Source organism: Aquarana catesbeiana, linkage group LG03, assembly GCF_042186555.1.
Source record: "Aquarana catesbeiana isolate 2022-GZ linkage group LG03, ASM4218655v1, whole genome shotgun sequence".
Lineage (NCBI taxonomy): Eukaryota > Metazoa > Chordata > Amphibia > Anura > Ranidae > Aquarana > Aquarana catesbeiana.
Genome location: NC_133326.1, coordinates 642,591,627 through 642,613,357, shown reverse-complemented (window position 1 = coordinate 642,613,357; position 21,731 = coordinate 642,591,627). Strand labels below are relative to the sequence as shown.

The 21,731-nt window shown below is 43.7% G+C and overlaps 1 protein-coding gene across 2 annotated transcripts in view; it reads left to right on the top strand.

The window, feature by feature from the left end:
* The window catches only part of TYK2 (tyrosine kinase 2), a 124,075-nt gene that overhangs the window by 677 nt on the left and 101,667 nt on the right, over positions 1-21,731 (top strand). The window contains exon 2 of one of the 2 annotated variants that reach the window (XM_073622562.1): positions 20,817-20,981. The gene's annotated coding sequence lies outside the window, so the exon portion shown is untranslated. Of the gene's footprint in view, positions 1-20,816; positions 21,103-21,731 lie in introns of both variants that reach the window. The other variant, XM_073622561.1, reaches the window with a different exon arrangement.

Sequence of the window (21,731 nt, the reverse complement as noted above, 5' to 3'; positions counted from 1 at the left end):
TGTCACCGGTGATGGGCTTAGCCATGTTCTTATCTTGGTCCTATCCTGTGTGAGCGAGCCCGCCAGGACTGGGCCAATCAGAAGCGGCCAGTCTATCTTGCAGCTTCCCGTATACGTGCCGGTGGGGGGCGCCTGATTGGCTCAGTCCTGGCGGGCTGGCTCGCTTGTTTTTGCAGGGTATAGACACAGCTGAGCTCGTCCCCGATTGGAAAGTTGGGAGGTTTGCTCGGCGTTACTGTTTTAAGGACCGGTCCATCCCAGAACGCGGTGCAGGAACTGCGCCTTCCACGCGCGTTTTTTTTTTTCCCGCACTGCAAGTGAACGCGCTGTCCCTTTTTGATCTGCATGCAAGCGCCAGTGTATTGTTAGCGGCACCCCAAACGCAGATCGGCACCGGATCATATGTTACCGCAGTACGATGCAGTGGGTTTTTGTTTGTTTTCTTTGTTCCATAATGTTTTTATTGACATTTTCCAAATATATAAAATGACAACTGTAAGACCCCTTTCACACTGGGGCCCCATTAGTGCCGTTTATTTTAGCGCTGTTTAAGGAGCGCTTTTCGGCCGCTAGCAGGGCACTTTTTTTAACCACTTGCCGCCCGCCATATAGCAATATGATGTCGGCAATGTGGTTGCGATATCCTGACCGGGCGTCATATGACGTTGCCAGGATATCAAGCCGCTGCGCTCCCCCCGGGGGGCGCACAACGCGGCGATCCTTGTTGCAGTGTGTTAGTCTGACACGCCGCAAATCCGATCTAGGTAAAGAGTCTCTGTGTCCAATCACGGCTGATCACGATGTAGAGGAGAGCCGATCGGCTGCGCCTCTGACGGGGAGTCTGTGCTGATTGATTATCAGCACAGACCCCCCCAAGGATGCCCGCCCAGGACCACCAGGAACGCCACCAGGAATGCCACCCTAGAACACAATGGATGCCAATCAGTGCCCACAATGGGCATTACTGATTGGCAGGCATTATTGTTCGGCACTGATTGGCATCCATCTGTACCATACATTACATCCATGCCACCTATCAGTGCCCATCCATGCCGCCTATGTGTACCCATCAGTGCTGCATTTTTTTTTTTTTCAAAATTTTTGGTCTTTTTTATTTATTTTTTTTAGCAGAAAAAAAAAAAAAAAAAAATCAAATACCACCAAAAGAAAGCTCAATTTGTGGGCACAAAATGATAAAAATGTCATTTTGGTACAGTGTTGGATGACCGCGCAATTGTCATTCAAAGTGCAACAGCGCTGAAAGCTGAAAATTGGTCTGGGAAGGTGTATAAGTGCCCTGTACTGAAGGGGTTAAAAACTCCCGTGTTGCGGCGCTTCCGAATTGTTTTTCAGGCGCTTTGGAAGCGTTGCCCATTCGTTCAAATGGGCAGGACGTTTTGGGAGCACTAAATACAGCGATCCCAATCCGCCCCAAAGATGCTCCTTGCAGGACTTTTTGGAACGTCCCACAAGCGCACCGCCCCAGTGTGAAAAGACGCACTGCAATGAATGAGAGGGGCTTTTCAGGTGCTTCTCAGAGGCTATTTCCAGGGGTAAAGCGCCTGAAAACCGCCTCAGTATGAAAGGGGTCGAGGGAGAGGTGCCTCACAGAAAAGAATACCACCTCCCACAGAATCTGCATATTTGGGCTCCATTTACATTTGTGCGACTTGTCATGCAACTTTAGACACAGTAGGGTTGTTTTTACTAAATCTGGAGAGAGCAAAATCTGGTGCAGCTCTGCATAGAAACCAATCAGCTTCCAGGATTTATCTCTCATTCACACTGCTGCGGGTTAGAAATCGTGCGTGTTCAGCTGAAATCGCATTTCAATCCGGCAATGCAGTCCGACTTTGGGGGGCGATTTGACAGACATCTGGGCGGGTTCCTGCACAGATGTCTATTCAAATCGCCCCCCCCCCCCCCCGAAGTCGCCAAAAGTAGTACAGGAACTACTTTTGGGAATCGGTTCGGCGCCCCACTGATTTGGATGGTGCAATAGCTGCCGATTTGGCATGCGATTTGACATGTCAAATCGGCCCAGTGTGAACGTGGACTAATTGTCAAAGCTTTAACTCCTAGTGTGCCTTCCCTTTTTGACAAAGGAGCTTCATTCCTGGAATTCAACTTTAAGGCTCCACAATAAACAGAAGACAGAAAGGGTTTCCTAGACCAGTGTTTCTCAACTCCAGTCCTCAAGGCACCCCAACAGGTCATGTTTTCAGACTCTCCATTTTTTTGCACAGGTGATTTGATCAGTTTCACTGCCTTAGTAATTACCACAGCCGTTTCATCTGAGGGAAATCCTGAAAACATGACCTGTTGGGGCGCCTTGTGGTCTGCAGTTGAGAAACACTGTCCTAGACTAAGAGCAGGCACATAGCGGAGTGTAGCTCTTCTCTCTGTTCGGGGGGGGTCCAGACTTCCACATATAAACATCGAACATATTTCGATCAGTCCGCCCTCCTCATCACTCAACAAAGCCAGAGAGAAAAGCGATTACCATGACATTCTGAGGAACCTGTGCCTATGATCCCGGGGATCGCAGTGCATTTTGAAAAGTAGTGCAGACCTCTTTATTTGTGTGGTCCAGTGCATTTTGCTCAATCAATTCAATATTCCAGTCGCACACGTTCCCGGACAAACGGCATAGAGCATTAATGGGTGCTGTAACGATTACCAGTTGGGTTCTGGAAGCATCAAACAGAAGTACATCTTCGCCAGCACACCATGGATCAGAAAACAAGGTTGTCCAAAGAAGGTTTTTTAATCGAAAATGGTCACATCACAAGGGGGGTGCAACGTTTCGGGGCCGCGCAGGACCCCTTCGTCAGGCAAGTGATGACTTGAATCACTTGCCTGACGAAGGGGTCCTGCGCGGCCCCGAAACGTTGCACCCCCCTTGTGATGTGACCATTTTCGATTAAAAAACCTTCTTTGGACAACCTTGTTTTCTGATCCATGGTGTGCTGGCGAAGATGTACTTCTGTTCAGTGCATTTTGCTGCCCATTTAAATAAATGAATGAGCTGTCAAAACGCATCACGTGGGAATGTACGCGTTCCTGTGCGATCCCGGGGTGAACCGGCCCTTAAAGCAGATTTAAACTCCTTAAACATTCCTCCTCTCAGTCTCTCGATGGCACTGGCATCTTCTCCCCCGGTGCCAGTCTTGGGTATCTTCATTGGCAGGCACAGGGTGACATAACTCCTGACTCCAGGAGTCTGTCACCCTGGTGTACAGGGATGGTGGGGGTGCTGTAGGCTGTGCTGCGCATGCACGACTCAGTTTACATGCCGTAGAGGACTGCAAGCAGATGGGTGTTTTTTTATTGCAGAAGAGACATTGATTTACTAAAACTGGAGCACTCAGAATCTGGTGCAACTGGGCATGGTAGCCAATCAGCTTTTAACTTAAGCTTGTTCAATTAAGCTTTGTCAAAAAAAAAAAAAAAAAAAACCTGGAAGCTGATTGGTTTCTATTTTATTTATTTTTTAAATTTATTTCAGGTACTTATATAGCGCCGCCAATTTATGCAGCGCTTTAAATATACATTGTACATTCACATTGGTCTCTACCCTCAAGGAGCTTACAATCTAAGGTCCCTAACTCACATTCATACATACTAGGGACAATTTAGACAGGATCCAATTAACCTACCAGCATGTCTTTGGAGTGTGGGAGGAAACCGGAGTACCCGGAGGAAACCCACGCAGGCACAGGGAGAACATGCAAACTCCAGGCAGGTGGTGTCATGGTCGGGATTCGAACCAGCGACCCTTCTTATTGCTAGGCGAAAGTGCTATCCACTACACCACTATGCCACCCCTATGCGGAGATACACCAGATTTTGCACTCTCCAGTTTTAGTCAATTAACACCACTGCATTCCTTTCATCTCAGATCCACGGAAAACTGGACCTTGTGCTTGCAGCACCCCCTGGAGAGCCCAAAGGGCACCTCAGTTGAATAACCCTGGCATAGGCCACTTCTATTTTTAAAGTGAGAAGTACAGCCAAAAGCCCGCTGTCGGCTGATGTCCGAGAGCCTGGGCAGGCTCGGGCAAGATCGCAACAATGGAATCCAGATCTGCCCACATGCCTGGACCGGCACCTGGCACAGCCTATCAGCGAGCCTGAGCCAGCCGCTCCCACCCCCTCCACAGCCCAGTGCTCCCGGGAGGGGGGTGGTAGAGCAGAGAGCCGGTGACTGACAGTCAGCAGCTCTTTAATCGGGGAACTGTGAGAACCGATCGCTCAGTTCTCAGTGTTAGGCCCCATTCACACCTGAACGTAGCGTTTTCAGGCAGAAAGTCGTGGGATTTTGCCGTGATTTTGTACAGAAAAATGCCCAAATCTGCCTAAAAAAAAAAAAAGTTCCAGAACTTGTTTGAGCTTCAGGCGTTTTGGAGCTTCTGGCTTCAGGCGTTTTGGAGTGGAAATGTGAACCATTTTCATAGAGAATAGTTTAAATCTTTTCCCCTCCAGCGTTTTGTAGCTTCAGGCTTTAAGCTACAAAACGCTCAGGTGTGAATGGGGCCTTAGAAACACCGGTGGACAGATGCTGCATCCACCTAGGTAAGTATGATTCTAAAAAAAACATACCTCAATACTCTTCTTTTAAGCAACAATCAGAAAAAAGTTTTCTGATTCAATCAATCTTCCTCAATTCCCCAAGAGTTCTAAGCTAATTGATCCGTCCCGTTGCATCTCATGTCTGTGGCTTCAGCAGCAACGCCCAATAACATGATTTTCATATGTTGTCTTTTATAGCTTCTGCTGTTATCATTTTTAATTATAGTTTTATGGGTTTTTGTTTTTTTTTTTTCTCCTATTTCCTTGTTACTATAAAAAGAGATTCTGACGTAAAAGCTTGGTCATGATGATCCTGCCTGGAATGATCAGCCTATGAATGTATTAAACTGACTAGCATGATTGTCCTAATGACTGTTCTCTGTACTAAGCATACGTGCTTTGTTATTACGTTTTAAGTTGCACGTTCTTCATGCTCCGTTGCCTTTTCCAAGTATGAATATACAGTATGTTTAATGTTTTTACTTTCATTATTTTGCAAAGGATTATGTGGTTACTGGTTTTACTTTCATTATTATTTTTTTGCACATGATGATGATGACTTGTTCTCACATATGTACAGGAGGATAATTGTCTGAAATCAGTTTGGGAATCGGCTTTTATTTAATTTTCTCTTTTGGATCCTCCACCCATCTCTGTTCCGCTCCACATCCATACATTGATTTCTTTCAAAGCAAAAACAATGTTGCATGTCTTGACTCTCAAAACCCTGCCAGACCCGCATATGTAGAGAAAAGGCTCTCGTGAGATGTGGTTCTGGGGGTAGGATGTCAATTCTCAGCCTCGTGCCGTACTGCCATCTATGTCTACCTGTGAACACACTTGATTGTTACTCTGGGGGCAGGCCTGTTGCGACAGGACAGGCGAAACAAGCAATTGCTTGGAGCCCCAGCCACGCTGCCGGCCGCCGCTTCCTATAAGCTGTAGCGTGGCCGAGCTCCTCTTCCTTCCTCCTGCAGTCCGCGCGGTACAGGACTCAGGAGATTCAGTTTCCTGTTCCCGGACGGACTGACAGGAAGTGCACACACTGAGCGCTCACTTCCTTCCAGTCCGGCCGGGTACAGAAAACTGAATCTCCTGCCACGCGGTAGGGAGGGGGGTTAAAAAGAACACAGGGGGGGGGGGGGGGAGCAGTAAGGATGGAGGCAGTCATCAAGACCCATTTGGTAATAAAAATATGGTAGCTTGCTGACCATAATAAAAACAATTACCATAGCTTTCTTTCCATTTTCTTCTTTCTTTACCATGCCATTTCCTGTAGGCTTTGAGTGCGGGGGGGTGGGGGCAGGGTTGGGGGGGCCTTCATGTCCATTTTGCTTGGGGCCCCCAAATTCCTTCAAACGGCCCTGTCTGGGGGTGCACAATCTGGAGCCAGCTCCCAAACACATGATCACTGTGATAGCCATTCACAATAATCAATACAGGGGGTCCCCTACTTACAAACATCCGACTTACAAACGACTCCTACTTACAAACAGAGGGAGACAACAGGAAGTGAGAGCAAATCTACCCCTAGGAAGGGAAATTCACTCCTGTAAGAGTTAATATGGGTAAAAGGTGTCTCCACTGATGCTTTATCACCAATCCTTATTTCCCTATTAACCCCAAATTTTCAAAATCCAATTGTCATTGGGACAGAAAGTGAGGTGAAATCTTCTGAACAGGGGCACAGACAGCAAAACAAGCATTACAGGGGTGATAACCCTTCCCTATGCTATCTAAAAAACTTAAAAATAGATTTTTTGGCTGGAGCTACACTTAAAAAATGTACCTGTTCCGACTTACAAACAAATTCAACTTAAGAACAAACCTACAGTCCCTATCTTGTTTGTAACCCGGGGACCCCCTGTAGTAAGAGAAGCCTCCCTTGTATGTTTGAGGAGGTTGTCTACAGGAGAATCCTATTAGCGATCATTCAGATAGGCAGCCAGTGGGTGATAAAAATATAAAATTTAGTCTATTAAGCCGCGGTTTTAAAAACTCGCCGCCCTTTAAGTTGCAAAGATAGCCAATCGGGTTGCACCTATACTGTTTTTTTTTTTTTTTTTTAATCGGCCAGACAAGTACTAATACTTGTGCTCAAGGACTGGCCAATACCAATTACTGATACCTTTTGAAGTGTGATTTGAGCCCATACAAAATGAATAGGCTCAAATCGCACTGCAAACAAATGGAATGTGGTGCAATTCCTGTCCGAATTGCATGGGGGTTTCCCGCACCGCTCCTGTTGTGAACGCAGGCTGAACTCACTATGAGAAGCCTGGGCTCACACAAGAGCGGTGGGGTGCAATTTGTACCCATTCATTTTGTATGGGCTCAAATTGCACAGCAAAGGTTTTAGATTTAGGTATCTGAGCATTTGCACAAGTACTAATACTCATGTAAATGCTTGGTATCAATGCAACCCTAACAGCCATACATGGTTGTCCACGTGTCTTAGCCACAATGCTTTGCTTTATGGCCGCAGCAGAAATGATACCCCGTGTCACGTTGGTTAGTAGTACTCTTTGCCGAACATGACATAGGATATAATTTTCGGGACCCTGTGATGCATGTGGGTGCAGTGCAGAGGTGCAGGCAACCTATTTGTCTCCCAGTCACATGCCAACCCCCCCTCTAAAAGGTGACCCATCGTGGATTGCTTTTAAGATTGGTGGCAAGGACTGCCGAAATGAAAAAAAGATAATAAAGATAACCCAGATCAAGCCCTAATTTAACCGTTTTCACTCAAAAGGGAGGTTCTGCTTGTCTGCCTCCTACGCCCCCCCTCCTCCTCAAGTTTTTTGCCACTTTTTGGTGGGGGAGCTGTACCTGGTTTTGACAGGTACCCGCTCCCTGTTCTGGAACAAAAGTTTTCCCTTTAAATTTCCCGCAACATATAGCCTTGTTTATCCTTTTTATTTGTGCATGCTGGGGGGTGGTAAAACCACCACTTAGCCAGTTTATACCTGTCACCCGTGTAAAGGATGCCTTGGGTAGAATAAAATAACACACGCGTAGTTATTGATTACAGACGACTAATAACATACACATCTGTGGCATCAGGAGAATAGGAATTTATTTTTTGCTGGTGGGTCATTGTAATGCCAAGAAATACAGGTGCAACTCATAAAATTAGAATATTGTCAAAAAGTTAATTTATTTCGGTAATTCAATTTAAAAAGTGAAACTCGTGTTTTTTAAAATTTTTACAAATCTTTTATTTAGTCAAAGAGCATGATTCAGGGACCCACAACAGGATATGAACAGTTTTGGCATAATTACATATATTCATTGCAGAAGTTGAAAACACAGGAAGACATTATGTCCACTGACCGCCTGATGCGTCTTGTATATGCCTGGCTAGATGTAGCGAAGACATAACCTCGGAACCTGGCAGGGCTAAGGTAAATCATAGCCAAAAAAAAAAATTGTTTTAATAGGGTGGGACCACGGAACCAGCCAAAATAATTTTTTCAATTTTGTATAAAGGGTAACATAGAGCCGTAGAAGCACAGATCCATGAAGAGAGAAAGGATATTGGAGTACAAAAAGAGGAAAAGAAAAGAGCAGAAAGGAAAGAGGGGTAAGAAGAGAAGGAAAGAGGGGGGGTGTGTGAGTGGGAGGGGAGTGCGGAGGGGGGGGGGGGGGGGTTGGAGGAGGGATGGAGAGATGAAATGTGCGGCTGCGAGACGTACAGACGGTAGTTGGATTGCATGTTTGGTATTTCTAGAATACCAAGTGTGTTCAGAGTCCTAGTAAGGTAGATTTAATTGGCAAAGTTACAGTCAAAAAGGTTCTACCTTCGTCAGAGAAGATGAACATGTTCCAGAGCGTCCAAGTCTTGGAGTAGCCTTCTTGTTGGTGGCGTGCCTGGGGCACTGGAGGCGCGGAGGAGAAAAAAAGGCTGGGTCGTCCAGTATTAGGCGCTCCATGAATTTTCGGGCAATGTGTTTAACCTCTTTCCAGAAGTGTTCTATTTTGGGACAGGTCCAAAAAATATGGAGAATGGTGCCACGTTCTTTCTGGCATCTCCAGCAATAATCAGAAGTTGCGGGGAAAAATTTTTGTAGCTTCACCGGTGTTCTATACCATCTGATTAAAAGTTTAAAGTTAGTTCCTTGAACCTTCGTGCAGATGGTTGGCAAGCGGTTAACGATCAAGGTCTCACTGTGCTTGATTGGCCAACAAACTCGCCTGACCTAAACCCCATAGAGAATCTGTGGGGTATTGTCAAGAGGAAGATGAGACACCCGACCCAACAATGCAGACGAGCTGAAAGCTGCTATCAAAGCAACCTGGGCTTTCGTAACACCTCAGCAGTGCCTCAGGCTGATCACCTCCATGCTACGCCACATTGATGCAGTCACTCATGCAAAAGGAGCCCCAACCAAGTATTGAGTGCATACTATACTGTACATGGACATACTTTTCAGTAAGCCAAAATTTCTGTAATATATATAATTTTTTTTTTTTTTTATTGGACTTATGTAATATTCAAATTTTCTGAGATACTGAATTCTGGGTTTTCACTAGCTGTAAGCCATAATCATCATAAATAAAAGAAACTGTGGGTAACTCATCTATATCAAATTAGTTTCACTTTTTGAATTATTGAAATGAACTTTTTGATATTCTAATTTTATGAGATGCACCTGTATATAGCAAAATTTTATACTTTATTTTGTTTACTATTTTGTGCTTGTTTTACTTTGATAATAATAAAAAACTAACATTGTAACCTTGTTAAAATATGTTTGATTTTTCAGTAGCCTCCTCTTTAGGCCGTGTACGATTCACTGTTTCTCTACATTATGTAATCCTCTAATAAATTTAGAACAATGACCTTCCTTAATGATGAAATAAGAAAATGTTCCCTTTTCTCCACTTAAAGAGCTGATACAGACAGTGTCCTGGCATCTGACAGGGTGTCTAGGAGGTATGTTTGTCCTCCCTCTCCAGAATGTTTTTTTAGGCTAGGTTCCCATCTATGCAATATGGGAATGCACACAAAATTGTGAATGTTTTTGCAATGCACAAAAAAGTGCATTCCTTTAGTAGGCAGGTGGCAGTGCCATTAAGTCTTAAAGCGGTGGTAAAGCCCGCTTTCTGATTCTTACCTACAGGTAAGCCTATGATGAGGCTTACTTGTAGGTAAAATGAATATCTCCTAAATGTGCCCCATTTAGGAGATATTCACCCTGGGTGCAGCCAGTGACCTTACCAGCGCATGCGCTCTGAGTATACCTGATCTTCAGAGCTTTGTGTCCCGGAACCGAGGGCTCCCATGCGAATGCGTCATCGCGGCTCAAGCGAGTCACCATGCTGGAGCCTGCGAACCTGGAAGAAAGGCTAAACGTCAGCTCTCTCATTGGTGACAGCGTGCCGCTGGAGGTCTTCATTCTAAGTTTGTGCATACTAGCACATTTTGCTATTGTCTTACAGGTGTTTTTTACTCTGCTGCAGTTTACCACCACTTTAATGGCACCCCAACATCTCATGCTAACGTGCGCTCAAACTGTATGGATACAAAAAAAATACAATGGGTCATGTACTTCTTTTGTGCAATTTTCACGCATAGGGCAGCCTTTTAAAATCAATGGCCTCATTCACACGAGTGTACTTATCTGTGGTTGGGCAAAGGGGCGTCTATACCTGCACAGGTGTTCCATTCATCTGGGTGCAAACAGTCCCATTCATGTCTATGGGGACACAGCTGCTGGTCCCAATTCAACAGCCACCTGAGTGCGTGTTCTCGAGTGCAGACAGTGTGAACACCTGTGCATCCCATGTGGGAAATGACGGCCCTTTGCACGGGTGTATGGAGAGGTATACCCGTGTGAATGAGACCTGATTGTGACCTGTAAAATTGTGTGCATGCTGTTGCACCTGCATAGTTGTAAAGTAGCCCTTAGGCTTGTTTGGGTGTGATACATATGATTCGTTTTAATAAATTCTTTACAAACCTGTTGCACCACTAAAACGGCTCTTGTGTCCATTTTATGCCACGGGCAAAGATCAAATTCAGCGTTATACATTTTTTACATAATTCTTTTAATGCCGTAAATTGCAACACAGATATGGTGCACATTTGTGAAATGGTATGGCATGTTGGAACTCCATTCAATCTATGACACCACATTATACCGCAGTTAAATTTTGTGCATTATGGTACTTTGCAGCAATATGCAGCAGAACATGCGCTACCATGCATTACTGCGTGCACAGGTGTAAACTCTCCCTAATGGTTTTGAGTTGTTCTTATTTCAGTCACTTTTTGTGATTGGTGTTGGTAACTATTCTTTTATATGTATCTGTTAAAGGGACCCTGTCACCAACTTAAAAAAAAAATCAGTTAAAAGCACAAAAAAGAAGAATTAAGTATTTTAATTGCTTATTGATTTCAAGGTGCTGCTTTGGTACAATTAACATGTTTAGATGTTCTTTATAACATGGCAATTCTTCACTTTCAAGCCTACTTTGGTACTGTACAGCAGCCAATCTCATCTAGGGGTTTCTAGGGTGTGCGATTTGATCTTCCATTTGATGGAGCCTACATAGTTCTAGGGCCAACACCATATGGTGGAGCCAGCTGCATGACCAATTATATTTTTAGCTGTCTGTAAGGGTGGCATTGTGACCACCACTGGAGAGGAGGGTCATTCTTCCCGCTGACCTCTGGCGTAAGGGTTATGATTGTTATTATACAGGATTTATATAGCGCCAACAGTTTGTGCAGCACTTTACAATGTAAAGGGAGACAATGCACCAACAGTAAAATTTCAAAACAAGAGGGTTAGAGGAGCCCTGCTCCTGCGAGCTTACAATCTAAGAAGGAGGGACTGGCGAAACAAAAGGTAGGGACTGTGAGGGATGAACTGATGAGGGGACTGGAAGATTCGATTGTTAGCTGGAGGCAGGATTTCAGGGATCGCCTCAAAGTGGATAGAGTAGGAGATAACCGGACAAATTGAGGTAGTGAGTTCCAGAGGATGGGAGAGGCTATGGAGAAGTCCAGGAGATGAGCATGGGAGGAGGGGACAAGGGAGCTAGAGAGCAGACAGTCTTGGGAGAAGCGGAGAGGATGGTTTGGGTGATAAATGGAGATTGGTACTGTAGCTTGGGCAGAATTGTGAATGGCTTTGAATGTGTTGTTAGAGTTTTGAATTGTATTAGTTGGGCAATGGGAAGCCAGTGGAGGGATTGGCAGGGAGGATTGGCTGGCGCTGAACGGTTGTTAAGGTGGATAAGTCTGGCGGCGGCATTCATGATAGACTGAAGAGGGGATAGCTTGCAGAGGAGGGAGTTATAATAGTCAAGGCGAGAGATAAGGGAGTGAATAAGTTGCTTAGTGGTGTCAACGGTTAGAAAGGGGTGTATTTTGGAGATGTTTTAAAGTAGGTGAAGTCTGCACGATTTATACAGTGATTGGATTTGGGGATTTAAGGACAGGTCAGAGTCCAGGATTACCCCTAGTACCTTGGCATGAGGGGAGGAACTGGGAACTGATGGTTATATTATTGATCTTGATGGAGATGTGGGGGGGGGGGGGGGGGGGGGATTGGACTGGAGGAAAAATTATGAGCTTGGTTTTAGAAAGATTGAGTTTGAGGAAGTAGCGTGACATCCAAGCTGATATTTCAGTTAGTAAGTAATTAATGCGAGAGGAGACTAAAGGAGTGAGGTGAGGAGTAGAGCAATAGATTTGTGTGTTGGGGACAGAAAGTGAGGTACCCCTACAGAAACAGGAAGTGGAGAGGAGCAAACAGTTATGGGTCATACTGAAGGAGTGCTGTGAGGGGTAGGAGAAAAGCCACGAGAGAGAGTCTTTAAGGCCAAGAGAGGAGTTTTTTGAGGAGGAGAGGATGGTCAACAGTATCAAAGGCTGAAGAGAGGTCGAGTAGAATGAGATAGTGGCCATTGATTTTAGCAGTTAATAGGTCATTTGTGAGTTTCAGTAGGGCAGTTTCAGTGGAGTCGCAAGCGAAAGCCAGATTGTAAGGGGTCAAGAAGGTTGTTGTCAGTGAGATAGGAGCCAAGACAGTTGTAGACTAAGCATTCTAAAAGTTTTGACGCAAACGGGAGCAAGGAGACGGGTTTTAAGTTGTTTAGGCTGGTGGGATCCAGTGAGGGCTTTTTACGTATGGGGGCTATCAGGGCATGTTTTAGAGGGGAGGGGAAGGTGCCAGTAGACAGGGAGAGATTGAAGATGTGAGGGAGCATAAGATAGAAGAAGAGGGTTGGCCGTAGTAGATGTGAGGGGACAGGTGGTAAGGCCGGCTTCTGAGATAACTTTACAGACCTCTTCGGTAGTAGCAAGGTCAAAAGAGGAGAGTGTTTGAGAGTGGATTTTTACAGGGTATGTTAAGTGGGTTAGATGTCTGTGCAGTGGAGATGTTCCCACACATTGCCAATCACTACAAAAACAAGATTGATGCAATCTCGTGAGCAGTGAGCGAGTTACTGCTAGTTAGAGACGACGAAGACTGGAGGACAGAGTATTAATGAGAGTGACAAAGTAGGTTTGTTTGGCAGCATGGAGGACTTATATTTTAAGAAGGCAGATTTATATTGGGTGATTATATTGGTCATTCTTCCCGCTGATCTCCGACGTAAGGGTAATTCTTTCCAATGACTCCCAAAAAATTTTAGCATGGCTTCCCTGAGACCTGAAAACTATTTCAACGCTTTCCCTGCGGTAAAAAGGTTGTAGTCGTTCTGTTACCCTCCATAGATGTGGTCAGTAGTGCTTTGGCAGATGTGAACTGTATCATGAAAACATAGACTGTTTCAATGGTTGGGTTAACAGCACTAGAATCCTAAGGGTTGTTTGATGGTTTTGTATTATTATATAACAAGTATATTAGGGGGCATTTGAATACTGGGCAGACAGTTTCTGCACACCAAAGGATTTACAAAATCACCATGGATATGGATATGGATGATTTAGGAAGTGAAGTGCCACAGTGTAATTTTCAAAATTGGTTTATCCCAGACATAATATACAAAAACCAGAACATTTCGGGGTCTTTACACCGCTCCCTTCCTCAGGGCTTGGAGATGTAGAAAAACATTTTTCACGCAGACTCAAGATTTTTATACAATCGGCAAATTGACAGAGTAAAGACCAGCAGTAGACAAACCAATTCTGATCATCATAGACTGTACCAGATGGGCACAATCCCCAGTGATCACAGTCTTACTGATAATCAAAGAGGAGCTGACATAACTCCAGTAAGTTCACGTAAAATGTAGGCTCTGTTATAGCCAACTAGCAAAGCTTATAGTTTAGCTCCAGGTATGTTCTGTTTTGCGAACTTACATTGGTCCAGCTTGGACAGAAGTTAAGTCAATTTCATACCTGAGGGACTGCTGGGGTAGCTAACAATCACTGTAGTAGTAAACGCTACTACAGTGATTGCTGCAATTTTCCAGGTCCTGTGCTAAGTGGTTTCTCCGCAGGAGGTGACTTGCTCAGCACTGCCGCCATTTATAAAAAAGCTCTTCTTTTTTTTTTTTTTTTAAATAAATACACTGTCACAAAAACAAAAGAAAAGTGTTTGTATTCTTTAAACAAAAACAAAAAAAAAAAATCTGTTGGAGAGGATTGTATTCCTTAAACAAAAAGTTACAAGGCGTTCTATGAATGGGGGCAGTGCTGAATAAGTGCCCCCTGCAGTTAGTGTGCAGAGGAGAAGATGCTCGGCACAAGACATGGAAGATCACTGTAGTAGCGCCGACAGTCATTTTCGGCGTCCCCAGCGGACCCTCCGGTATGGGAGATCCATGCTTGCATTGTGCCAAGCTGGACCAATGTAACTTTGCGATAAAGATCATACCTGGAGTTCAGCTTTAAACCTCTTTTGGGGAAAAGTCAGACTGGAAGTAAACATGGATTGCCATTGCTTACACGCTAAGTTTACCTAAAATAAAAAAATCTGCATAATGGACATTACTTACTTTTTTTTTGGAATACTTACCTCCAGTGAGATGTGTCCCTTAATTTGCGTTGTCCTCCTTTCACCAAAATCTTCCTCTTCCGACTTTGCCTGCCCTTTCCACCCAGCTCCTCTATTCATAGAAGCCTTACTACATCTTCCATGAAAAAAATGTGAAGTATGAATGGAGGACAAGCTGAGGTCTGCTCCTCCATAGATCGTGGCCAGGTGGCACTCTTGATGAGACCCTTGGTTCTATTATTCGCCCCGCTGTACTGGAAGATTATGGCGGCAGGGTTGGGCATCCGAGAAGGAAGATTTGGGCAAAAGGAGGACCCAGCCGCACAAGGCACCGCATCTCACTGAAGGTAATATCCCTTGTGCTGTGTGTTTTTTTTTTTTTTTTAATTTATTTATTTATTTTTGTTTTTTGTTTTTGGTAAGCCTAGGCTTTAAAAAACTACTTCAGCCAAGAATCTGGTGTTAGACTAAGCGGGAAAGGGTTAGAACTTCTGTCAGGATTTAACATGACTACAAAATGGTATGTCCAACAGGTTCATGCAGGTAAAGTGCGAGCATTATTATAGATTTGTCCCCTCTTCCCTTTATAGCCATAACACAAGATTTTGGAGTGTGTCTGTGGGAAATCTCAGAGTAGTTGGTGCTTGGAACAGGCTTCTAGCAGAGGTAGTCAGGCAACAGTAGAAAGCAGCAAAAATAGGCATCACTGTGACAAACTCACCCGGGACAGAGGCTTTTGGAGGGCACTGAATGCTGGCCTCTCGCCTACTGAATATGGGCCCTGGCATTTGGGGGAACAGTGCTCTTTGTGAGCTGTATGCCTGGGGACCCTTGAGGTGGTGTTACTTTAGATTCAGGTCCTTGTCCCCCAAGACACACAGACTCTGGGAACCCTGTATATGCCATATTAGGAATAGTGACTGAGAAAATATATCGTGGATTACTTAAAATGGGACAGTAATATTTATCCACAATATCTCCCAGGATATATGTAAAGACTATTCTTGGTTTGTTTGATTCTGAACTCAACGTGTTAGTTGAGAGAGCTGATCACATTGGCCTCTAGAACTGGGTAGGAGGTGGACAGTCTACTCCTACTATAGTTTGTTGCCTACTAGGCTGAGGAGGGGGGAGATCACTGTTTGCATTGTTAATTGTAATTAGCTCCTGCTATTGTGAGAAGGTGTCCTGTGTTTATACTAATATGTGAAGCTCAGTGACAACAAGTCTGACCTATAGTGAAATCCTGATTAATCAAACAATGCTCCGGAGGGCACGGAGTCACATCGGCTGCTTTAAGGGATTAGTTACTTAGCTCATGTTAATTAGGTTTCTGGTTACAGTTCTTATTGTAAGCCTGCTGTATATATTTGTGTGTCATCTCAAATCAGTCCATGTTCAGCAGCTAAACAAGTATTGTCTTGTTTTGTGCTTGTGAACAGTTGGAATATCTGATATCCTATATTCAGACTGTGAGGAAGGGTATATGACGAAAGCACTCAAGCGGAGTGTGGGACGTTTCGTTACAATCACAATTTGTGTTGTGTTTGGGGCAGCGCAGCCACAGACCGATCAGGGTGCCCATGCTGAGCATCAGAACTGGGCCACGGAGCAATGGAAGGTGGTCTGACCTGATGAATCACATTTTTCTTTTACATAATGTGGATGGCTGGGTGCATGTGTGTCCCTTACCTGGTGAATAGATGGCACCAGGATGTACTATGAGAAGAAGGCAAGCCACTGGAGGCAGTGTGATGCTTTGGGCAATATTCTGCTGGGAAACCTTGAATCCTGCCATTCATGTGGATGTTACTTTGAAACGTACCACTTGCCTAAACATTGTTGCTGACCAAGTACACCTCTTCATGGGAATGATATTCCCTGATGGCAATCGCCTCTTTCAGCAGGATAATGCAGATGGATGGATGTAAGACGTGTAAACAAGATGTGCACAGTAGACATGTGCAGAATGAAAAATTTTGTTTCGATTAGTTATTTACATAAATTCATTAAATCCGTTTACTTTGTTTTCTAAATTTGTTTTGTTTATTTGTATTCGAATCGATTCGAATGGTTTTCAAATTTCCAAAGAGAATAAGATATAATAGAAAAAATAGAATGGAATAGAAAAGAATATAATGGTAAAACAGAACAAAATGGGATAGAAAATAAAAGAATCGAAAGGAATAGATAAAAAATATAGAATTAAATAGTATTAAAACCATCTTCTGAAATTCGAATAGAATAAAAAAAAAAAATAGAATAGAAATAATATGACCATTTTCCAAAATTCAAATAGAATCAATTTGAAAAGAATAGAAAAAAATTGAATATAACCACCTTCCTATTCTAATCTATTCTGTTCTATTCTATTCAAATTGATTCTATTTGAATTTTGGGAAATGGTTATTCTTTCTATTCTATTAGTCTGTTCATTTTTTTTCTATTCTATATTTTTCTTATGTATTCAAATGTATTCTATTGAAAATTTGAGTTTCAGAAGACGGTTATATTCTTGCTATGTTATTCTATTTCTATTATATTCTAGTCTATCCTGTTTTTTTTTTTTTTATTTTCTGTTCTATTTTGTTCTTTTTTACTCCATTATATTCTATTGTTTAATTTTCTGTTATGTCCTTTTTCCTTTTTTTTTTTTTTTTTTTCTATTCTATTTTATTCCTTTTGGAGATTCAAAAACTATTCGAATTGCGTCCAAATTTTTTTTTCGTTATTTCGGATTCATTTAAATTCGGTACTATTGTAATTCGGATACATCCGAATTTCCAAAAATGAAACGAACCGCACATGTCTAGTGCAGTGTCTTACTAATCAAGGCTTGGGCAGTACAATTTAGTGTGAAATTGTGGACAATCACGATTTTTATTAATTTTTATTTTTTTCATTCGAGAATAGGAAGGATTTATAATGCAGAAGAGACATACTTTTGTCTTTTCTGAATTAAAGGAGAAGGATGGGCAAAGCTTTTTGGCCCTACTTCTCCTATGGATTACAGTAGTGCAGTTTGTGCTGAACTCCAGTGATTAACGTTCAGCCTACAGTGGGCTAAAGTCCGCTGTCAGTTGACATCACTCAGCTGACCCAGGCCCTGGAAAGATCCTGACTTTAATGTCCGGATCCACCTAGGTGCCCGACCTGCTGGGAGACTGAGCCAGCTGCTCCAGTGAGCACTGGGCTCTCTGCTCACTGAAGACTGAGAACTGAGTGATCAATGGTCTTTGATCGCTCAGTTCTCAGTCTTGGAAGCATGGAGGACAGATGCTGCATCCACCTGGTTGAGTATATAATTTGAGTATATAATTTTATTTGAACTCATATTTTTTCTTTACTATACATCCCTGTTCCGGCTGTACACTAAGCTGCGTACGTGCAGCTCAGTGTACAATTTTAGCCATGCGAAGTTGACTGATCTCCTGAGCATGCGTGGGAGTGATGTCATCTAAGACCAGCCAATTACAGTGTCTGGGGATCGATGCCTGGAAGCCGCCAGGCTGAAGATATCAGGGGCCAGCAGGGAGCTCCGGGGGATCACAGCCTTGGAGAACAGTTGAGTATAGTTTAATGTACCTTTAAAGTCCTTTTAAAGGAAGTACAGCCAAAGCTTGTTTGGCTGTACTTTTCTTGTGGATCACAGGAGTGCAGTTTGTTCCCATTTTCAGCAGACAGCGTTCTCAAGCATGCGGTCGGCTGACGTCACCGGTCCAGGCTTGTGCAAGATTGTGACAATGAAGTCGGGATCCGCCCACATGCCTGGGCCAGCACCCGGCTTAGCCTCTCAGCGAGCCGCTCCCACCCCTCCACAGCCCAGCACTACAGTGAGACAGCCACCAGCTCTTTGCTCAGGGAGCTCTGAGAACTGAGCGTTCCGTGGTGTTTGGTCGCTCGGTTCTCAGAAATTTATTTAAAATAATTTTTGAGTGTGTTGTGTGAACTGGAACAACGTAGCCAACAAATATCAGGGTTCTTCAAATGTGGAAAACAAGGAAAAAATTTTACAACAACTCCTTGTCTCTTCATCATTTGGAGCTACGCTGCACAGAGGGTAACTTCCTTCCTAGCTGGACACCCGGATTCGGTTTACATATGCACCTGGTTTGCTTGCCATCTGCTGCACTGCATAGAGGGATGCCTCACTACTAGTTGGACACCCGGATTTTGGTCTACATACGTGCCTGTTTTGCTTGCTATCTGGTAAGAGCGTATTTTAAGTGGTGGAGGATCACTGTGAGGGGAGTTCATTGACCTTGTTATACATGATTTAACCATTTTGTGCACTCATGATTTCATGTATTTTCATCACTATATTTCAGTTCTTTTTATTGTATTCTGCATCAATTGAATTTATGCCCCTTACATAATTTATGGTATCCTTGTTTTCTGTATTGTTGTGCTTATCTCACAGTTGAACTGCTGCTTTTTATTAAAGGGGTTGTAAAGGTAAAAATTTTTTCACCTTAATGCATTCTATGCATTAAGGTGAAAAAACTTTTGACAGTACCGCCGCCCCCAGGCCCCCCGTTTTACTTACCTGACGCCTCGAATCTTCGCTCCTCGTCCTCGTCAGCTTCATTGCAGCTCAGCCTGGTCGCTGATTGGCTGCAGTGGATGGATTGAAAGCAGCGCAGCCATTGGCTCGCGCTGCTGTCAATCACATCCGATGACGCGGCGCGCCGGGGGGCGGGGCCGAGTGATACAGCGAGCGGCTATAGCCGCCGGCTGTATCACGGGAGCGCGCCCGCAAGCACTCACCACCGTGCGAGGGAGCTCACATGAAGGTGGTAAATGCTTGCGGGGAGGAGCTGAAACAGCCGCCGAGGGACCCCAGAAGACCAGGTTCGGGGCCACTCTGTGCAGAACGAGCTGCACAGTGAAGGTAAGTATAACATGTTTGTTATTTAAAAAAAAAAAAAATAATAACTTTACAACCCCTTTAAGTTTTTTTTTTTTTTTTTTTGATAGCGCAGTGATTTTTTTGTGTTGTTTTTTGTTCTTCAAATGTGACTGCAAAAGTGGAAATAAACTTTAACCGCTTCCAGACCGCCCGCCGTCGTTATACGTCGGTACTTTGATGGCATAACCCTAGGTTATTCGTAAACGGTGGGTGGTCCGCGTTCGGATAAAAGTGCTCTCCACGGCGGATTCGCTGCAAGATCACTTTTATCGGCAACAGGAGAGATGACCACCCCCCTCCCGCCGCGTTACAGTCGTCTCAGCTGCTTACCAGAGCTGCCGGTAGCGGAGATGATCCGATCCTTTTCCTTCTAAGGCACTGTGTCGAGTGAGGGAATGATGGGCCCCCACTTGACTCAGTGACGTTGGATGACAGAAGCGACGTCAAACGTCATTTCCGCCCAACGGCCTTAAAGGGACATTTTTTTTGACCCCTGATCTCACAGTAAAGAGGTTCTGTCATGCTTTTTTTTTTTTTTTTTCTATTATAAGGGATGTTTACATTCCTTGTAATATGAATAAAAGTTAAAAATAAAAAGTAAAATAAGAAAAAAAAACCAAACAATTTAAAGCGCCCTGTCCCTCCGCATAGGCAAGTCGCGCCCACATATGTAAACGGTGTTCAGATCACACATGTGAGGCATCGGCGTGATCGTTAGAGTGATAGCAATAATTCTAGCAAAAGACCTCCTCTGTAACTCAAAACTGTAACCTGTAGAAATTTTTAAACGTCGCCAATGGAGATTTTTATGGGTCAAAGTTTATCGTTATTCCACGAATGGGCGCAATTTTGAAGCATGACCTGTTGGGTATCATTTACATCATCTTTCACAATATAAAAAAAAAATTGGGATAACTTTTACTGTTTTCTTTTAATTAAAAAAAAAAAAAGTGTATTTTTCCCCAAAAAATTGCCTTTATAAGACCGCTGCGCAAATACGGTGTGACAAAGTATTGTAATGACCCGCATTTTATTCTCCAGGGTGTCTGAAAAAAAAATGTATAATATATAATTTTTTTTTTAATAAAAAAAAAAAAAATTAATTGTTTGGGGGTTCTAAGTAATTTTCTAGCTAAAGAAAAATTGTATTTTAACTTGTAAACAACAAGTTTGAAAAATAGCCCCGGTCCTTTAAGTGGTTAAGATACTTAAGAAGTGTGCATTGCTTGGGGGACACAGTTACTTATTTTGGCAGCTGCCACACCTTGTGTTTGTTGTATGACAGGTTGTGTGTCTAGTACGCTGCAGCTTACTTCCTTCTCCCCTCTGGCTCTATTATAATTCACCACAATTGTTTTTTTGTTTTTTTTTTCTTCTAGCTATGAAGGTCAGCGCTTGTGTAAAGACGGGAGATCTCTGAGAAGCAGTGAAGGGATGTGGTTATCCTCGAGTGACAAGGACCAAGAGAGAGACAGCGGGCTTGGAGGTGGAAGAAGCGGGGTGGAGAACAAAGCCTGGAAAGTGGCAGATCTCTGCTCTGTAGTGTAAGAGCGAGGCTGGGGCTGCATGAACATAACACGTGAAAAGATAACGGGGGGGAACCATATCCTGTTGTCTTCTAGGCGATCCTTCCTGTGCATTGCTGTCATCCGCTGACCCATTCTGGTATGACCTCATCTCATCATTTCCTTGTTTACTTGTTTTGTATGTCTCCGGTGGGTGCTTGCCATGTTTCTGATTTTTTTTCATGCCAGCCTTCTTTCCCAGCCTTCCATGTAGACCCGTCGCACCTCATTTCATTGCTGTTGTCACTTAAAGAAGAACTCTGATTGCAAAGTTTTAAAGTTCACCTTTCTGGCAATGTTTCGTGCTGCATACATATTTAGGGGTATAAAATGAAACCTGGTCCCATATCGCTTCTTAACCACCTTTCAAACTCTATTTGAGAAGCAATCCACCATTGATCACTTTACAAAGGGGGAGGCAAGGGCTGTTGCACGTTTGAAAAAGCCCTTAAAAGACTTGGTAGCTTATAAACCAGGAGTGTGCAACTGCGGCCCTCCAGCTGTTGTGGAACTACAAGTCCCATCATACCTTTGCCTACCTGTCAGTCTTACCGTGATGACTCTGTCTCTGGGAGTCATGCTTTGTGGCTGTTGGTCTTGCAGTGCCTCATGGGATATGTAGTTCCAAAACAGCTGCAGTTGCCCACCCCTGTCAGACCGTATGCTATGTGGCCAGTTGAGCTTCAAATAGAGCTTAGTGGAGTTCTTCTTTAACATGGTGATGGTTTT